General features: G+C 34.2%; 1 pseudogene; it reads right to left on the bottom strand.

The window, feature by feature from the left end:
* Nucleotides 1–5,848: 5,848 nt before the first annotated feature.
* Nucleotides 5,849–6,601, bottom strand: LOC119507718 (annotated as a pseudogene).
* Between the last annotated feature and the right edge of the window lie 427 nt (nt 6,602–7,028).

A 7,028-nucleotide genomic window follows, 5' to 3' on the forward strand; every position in this document is an offset into this window, starting at 1 on the left:
AAAGGACAAATATTGTATGATGTCACTTATATGAGGTATCTAGAAATCGCAAATTTACAGAGACAGAGAACAGATTAGAAGTTACCAGATTATAGGGGAGGGGCAAAGAGGGAGTTAGGTATAGAGTGTTTGTAAATAAAATCAATTAAAAAAAAAAAAAAGACTATCCTATTGCCATCAGTTCCCTAGGGCTAACCACTATTTTGTGTAAAGACAGATCCTGAGCGATGCCCTCAAGGCCTAAGTCTTAGGCCCAATAACAACTACCTGTTTAAGATTACAGAAGTCTCTGGAATCCCAGTCAAGCAGACTGTAACCAACCTCCATGATAATTACCTTCTGTGGACATTTTCCATCATGGCTGGTTCAACTACACTTTCACAGTATTGTGTAAATAAAACCAAGGAGGCACTCTTAAAAATACACACACACACACACACACACATACACACACACATATATATATATATATGTCCAGATATAAATACTAAAATAAAAGTTCTTGCTGTACTTACAAAAAAGATCATGTGGCCCTTTCGAGGCCGGTGCAAGGCAATGACATCTGTATTTTCATCTCTTTTTTTTAATGTCATAGAAATAAATATGACACTTTGACTACATATGTAAATATAATACATTAACAGAAATGTTGCTGTATTAGGTTATTTTCTTGGGGTAAAGTAGGAACATGTTGGAAGTAAAGTAGTTATTTTAGGTTAAAAAATATGTATAATACATTAGAAAATGCTATTATTTATGTCTGTCAACATAATTTAAGGTGTAACTATGTCATTGGAAATATTTTAAAGGTAATCTAAATTCATATTGCCTGTATTATGCTTTTTAAAGTTTGTATACATCAAATGTATATTTTTCGTTGGGCATAAGCTACTATTGAAATTTTTCTTGGCATTTGTTCATAAAGAATTTTTTGAAGGAATGGTAACCTCTCAAGGATTGTGAATAAACACATTTTTATATTTAAAAAAATGAAGGAGAGATTAAAATATTCACAGATAAAACAGAAACTGAGAGAGCTTGTCAACAGAAGATCTATCCTCCAAGAATTACTAAAGGGAGTTCTGAAGGTTGAAAAGAAAAGACAGAAGAGAGTAGCTTAGAGTATGTGAAGAAATGAAGATCTTCAGTTAAGGTAACTAAAAGGGTCAATTCAAAACCCAATAGTACTGTATCCCAATAGTACTGTATACAACCCTACTCTAATTCCTGTATGAGTTTCAGAATACAATACAACTCATCCCTAAATGAGTTTCTGATAATGGGCACAAAAAATATAAAGAGGTAATGTGGGACAAAAACACCATAAAGAGGGGAAACACAGGGATAAGGGATCAGAGAAAGTGTATGCTATTGAAGCTAAGTTGGTACCTTTTCAAATCAATAGGTTGTAGATGTAGGTTGTATAATATAAATCCCAGGGTAACCACAAAGAAAGTATTAAAAAATAAACCGAAACATAAATGTGAAAGGGATCAGTCAGAAACATCACAAAAGATCAACTATACAGAAAAGGAGGTGGAAATAAGCAAAAAGAGAGGCAAAAAAAGATATGACATATGAAAACCAAAGGACAAAATGGCTGAAGTACTGCCATTACAGTAATAACACTAAATGTTAATGGATTAAACTCACCAATCGAAAGACAGAGATTGGAAGAATGAATAAAAAAGCATGATTTAAATACATGTTGTTTATAAGAGACTTGCTATAGACACAAAGACACAAACAGGTTGAAAGTGACAGGACAGAAAAAGATATTTATGCAAATAGTAACCAACAAAGAACCATACTAATATCAAACAAAATAGTCAAAAGCTGTTATAAGACACAAAGAAAGACACTATATATTAATAAAAGTGTCAACCCACAAAGAAGAATTGTAAATATGCAGTTAACCATGATACCCCAAAATACATGAAGCAAACACTGGCAAAACTGAAGGAAGAAATAGATACCTCTACAATAACAGTTGGAGATTTCAATACACCACTCTCTTCAATATAGAGAACACCTAGACAGAAGATGAATAAGGAAACAGAGGACTTATGATGAATACTATGATAAAACAACTAGACCTAACAGACATATACAGATCATCACGCCCCCAACAGCAGGATATAAATTCTTCTCATGTGCACATGGATCATTCCCCAGAAAAACCACATGTTTGGTCCCAACACAAGTCCCAATAATTTAAAAAAGATTGAAATTATACCAAGCATCTTCTCTGACCATAGTGCAATGAAGCTAGAAATCAATAACAAGCAAAGAACTGGAAAATCTTCAAATATATGGAAGTTCAATAATACACTCTTAAACAACAATGGGTCAAGGAAAAAATTACAAGGGAAATTAGTAAATATCTTGAGAAGAATGCAAATGGGAAGACAACACATCAAAACTCATGGTATGGAGACATCCAGGGAAGATGGCAGAGTAGGGAGATTCAGGACTCAGACTTTCCAAAAAAACAGCTATTAACCAGGCATAAACTGTCTGAAACAACTGTTTGGGGGCTTTGGAGTCCAGAAGAACACTGTACAACATCCATGTAAGAGTGGGAAGAAGAGGCTGATAAACTACAGTAAAGAACAGTGCTCTGTCCATGCATCAGCTTTTGGGGGCCCATCCACCACTCTGGTGGCAGGCTACCATGGGGTCCAGTCTCTGGCTAGCTTGCTGGTGACAGAAAGGGACAAAAAAATTCTCTTCCCCAAGAACAGGGTAGGCATGATCATGGTTTTTGATTGGCAAACTTGATTTGCAGACAACAAAGCTACTAGAGCTAATAAACAAATTCAGCAAAGTGTCGGGGTACAAGATCAACATGCAAAAATCAGTACTGTTTCTAGTAATGAGCAATCTAAGGAGGAAATCAAGAAAGAAATTCCATTTACAATAACAACTAAAAGAATCAACTATCTAGGGATAAATTTAATCAAGAATGCAAAGGACTTGAACACAGAAAACAACAAAAAGAAATCAAAGAAGAGCTAAATAAATAGAAGAATATTCTGTGTTCATGGGTTAGAAGACTAAATACTGTTAAAATATTTGAAGACTAAATATTGGTAAACTAAATTAATTTACAGATTCAATGCAATGCCAATCAAAATTCTAACAGTCTACTTTGAAGAACTGGAAAAACCTATCATCAAATATATATGGAAGGCAAAGGGGCCCCAAACAGCCAAAACCATCTTGAGAAGAAAAATTATGTTGGAAGACTCACACTTCCCAATTTTCAAACTTATTATTTTTTTAAACAATAAATTTTTTATTAGTTTCTTTTCAATTCTTCAGACTTGAAAAAAAAAAGTCATTAAACTAAACAATTTTAAAGGGCCACTGAAAAATCACTTAAATACAAGTCTCCACTTAAAAGAGAATCAATGTAATTTAGATCATTTACATTCATAATTCCTTTCTTCAAAGGTAGAATAAATTTTAAGTCTAAAAGGATGTAATCATTTCAATGAGTGTAGCTCCAAAGTTCATGAGATTATACTTATTTAATAAGCAAATATTTAACTAAGTAGACAAATTCATTTTGCCAAACAAAAAAAAAAAAACCATAAAAACCTACGCAATATAATGAGACAGTTTAAAATTAAGTGCCCTTTTCAAAGGTCAGTGCATTTGGACTGAATAACCCATTAAATTAGCACCTTTCAATAAGAAATCAAAGAACAAAAGAGAACACTTTAAAAGGGAAAATGATAGTTTTGAAGTAAAAGTGACTCCCTCACATTTCCAAAAAACATAGAATTTTTCTAAAAGGTTATTTAGAAAGGTAAGAAAAAACACTGCACATAGTAACTACACAAACTAGACTTAAAAAAAAAAAAAAAACCCAACCTTTTTAATTATACATAGACCTAAGATGAATCCATGCATATTTTTAAAAGTAACTATTCACATTATTACCTTACACATAAGTAATTAAGTATGTGCCTTATTAAAGGAATTTTTCTACTTGGTCTTCTTTGCAAATAATATATACTTTCTAGGCTTAACAAAAAAATGATAATACTTTCAGGATACATAATATATAAAGCAAGATCATTTTTATCAATTATTTCGCTTAAATAGGGAAAGAAAACAAGGCAAAACCACAGAGAAGCAAAGCAAACTATAAAGACTGATCATAGTAGTAAAAATCTCAAAGTAGAAATGTGTGAGTTTATTTACTTTTTAAAATAGCAGGCTGTCCCCTACATGGGATCAGACACCCAGGGGAGTGAATCTCCCTGGCAACGTGGAATATGACTCCCAGGGAGGAATGTAGATCCGGCATCGTGGGATGGAGAACATCTTTTTGACCAAAAGGGGGATGTGAATGGAAGTGAAATGAACTTCAGTGGCAGAGATTTCAAAAGGAACCAAGAGGTCACTCTGGTGGGCACTCTTACCCACAACATAGACAACCCTTTTTAGGTTCTAATGAATTGGGGTAGCTGGTGGTAGATACCTGAAACTATCAAACTACAACCCAGAACCCATGAATCTTGAAGACAATTGTATAAGAATGTAGCTTATGAGGGGTGACAATGGGATTGGGAAAGCCATAAGAACCACACTTCCCTTTGTCTAGTCTATGGATGGATGAGTAGAAAAATAGGGGAAGGAAACAAACAGACAAAGGCACCCAGTGTTCTTTTTTACTTTAATTGCTCTTTTTCACTTTAATTATTATTCTTGCTGTTTTTGTGTGTGTGGTAATGAAGTTGTCAGGGATTGATTTAGGTGATGAATGTACAACTATGTAATGGTACTGTGAACAATCGAATGTATGGTTTGTTTTGTATGACTGCGTGGTATGTGAATATATCTCAATAAAATGAATATTAAAAAAATTAAAAAATAAAAAAATAAATTAAATAACAGGCTGCCTAATTAATCCAGACAATATAGAAAGCAATATGAAGCAGGAAATAAGAACTGGGACCAAACAAACTGTTAAGAAGAAAAACTAGTAAAATCTACTATAAAGATAGACTACTTATTCCCAGTGCAGGACAATAGAGAAAATGGAAAACCTAATCTCTCATTATGTTTCACTAACATTATCTATAAAAACGGGAAGAAATTTAGGTAAAACTATATAACCACCTTAAATGACTGAAGGACAATCACAATTTAAACAAATCTTTTAACTGCAATAATCATTTTGCATCTGAAAAGAATGGCCAGAGAAGGGAGAAAGCATGTAGGTATTTTAAATTCAAGGTAAATTGAATCTTTATACTCATGTAATAACTTTTAGCTACCTTTTCAATACAGAAACATTTCCTCTTTACTTGGCCAAAATCCCATGCAAAAGGCTGAAAGAAATCTCACCCATATCACAGATGAAGAAACAAAGGCAGAGAAAAGATTGTCTTATAAGACAGATTATTTCACCACCAAACTGGGAACAAAGTCTAACCTGTCCCTCTGTAACTGTGTCATAAACACATTAATAAATTTCAGTGAAGTGATTACATACTAAACCTGGTCTTATCTTCAACATAAATTAAGGTAGAAAGACAGACACTTGATCAAAAGCATTTATAATAAAATCTCAGAATCCTTATTCTAGGAATTCCTTAAATTCCACTTTTCATTTTTTAAGAGCTGCACTAATCTATATAGGACACATTACCATTTGCCATGTAACATTTAAGTTACCAGTAAATTTTTGTATAAGTTTTATCTAAAAAAAATTTTTTTTTCTCTTTCAATAAAAATGGTTAAACACTTGGCATTCCAGAGAGACTTGTATATTCATAGATACACAAAGCTGAAGTTTCTGGAACCATGTGGCTGCCTGTAGTCCTCAGCAAGATCACCAAGTGCTCAAAAATTCTTTGATCTTTTCAACCAGACTTTCATGTTTGTCTTTAAAGTCTTCCTTAACATCCAGTTTTAATACAGTTACCCCTTGCAGATAATCAAAGTTGGTTTTCAACATTCTATGCAGTAGCCAGTTTTCATGCTTATAGTGAAGCTTCTCTAAATATTGAAGAGGAATGCCTTGTTCTTCATTTCTTCCTCGTAAATACGTTCTATTCAAGCATTTCTCTGGAGTAGCTCGGAGATAGATAATTCCATTCAGTTAAAGGCTTTGGCCAAATTGGTTATTCATCCAGTCATGCCAGTCTTGATAAATTGTCCACTCTGTTTCATTCATGCAGTTAGATTCATACAAATTAGATGCAAAAATATACCTGTCACCATACACAGATCGTTCAAAAAATAATACAGGTTTTTCTGCATCTTTGACTTTGCAGTTGAGAGAGGCAAGCTGAGCTCATATTCAGCTGAGGCATGCATATGACTGGAAAGTAAAAGACCATCGCTCGGGTTTCTAACGCATCATCTGAAGTACATTCCCACCACTTTTCTGAGAATACTCAAATTCATCTTGAATACATTGAACACTGCAACATCCCGCAACAGGTTCACAGACTTGTTTGAGGATATTCACAAATGTTGACTTCCCTGCAGCAATGTTCCCTTCGATGGAGATTTTCTTGATGCGGGTCTCCTCAGAGATGGTCGCAGAAGATGGACAACTTCTCTTGGGCGGGGTGGCCATTCTGTCTTTTCGTAGCGTCCTCAAGCACATTGGGCAGGAAAGTGGCCACTGGTGCCCGCGCTAGGGCCCACGCTTCCTCTGCCTGAGCTGTCCTGCGGGATGCACTCTGGCGGATTGTTAGTTAAGTCTCAAACTTATTTTTAAAACACTGTAATCATAACTGCATCTTACTGGCACCAAGAAAAATAGACCAAAGATATTGAATTGAGACTCCAGAAATAAACCCTCACATAACTCCCTTTTTTGAAAAGTGTGACATGTCCACTCAATTAGGAAAGAATAGTATCTTCAACAAATGGTGCTAGGAAACTAGATATCCATATGCAAAGGAATGAAGGTGGATCCCTACTTCACATCATACACTAAAGTTAACACAAAATGGATGAGACCCAAATATAAGAGCAAAAATTATAAAATTCCTAGAAGA

Source organism: Choloepus didactylus, chromosome 13 (assembly GCF_015220235.1).
Source record: "Choloepus didactylus isolate mChoDid1 chromosome 13, mChoDid1.pri, whole genome shotgun sequence".
In the NCBI taxonomy this organism is placed as follows: domain Eukaryota; kingdom Metazoa; phylum Chordata; class Mammalia; order Pilosa; family Megalonychidae; genus Choloepus; species Choloepus didactylus.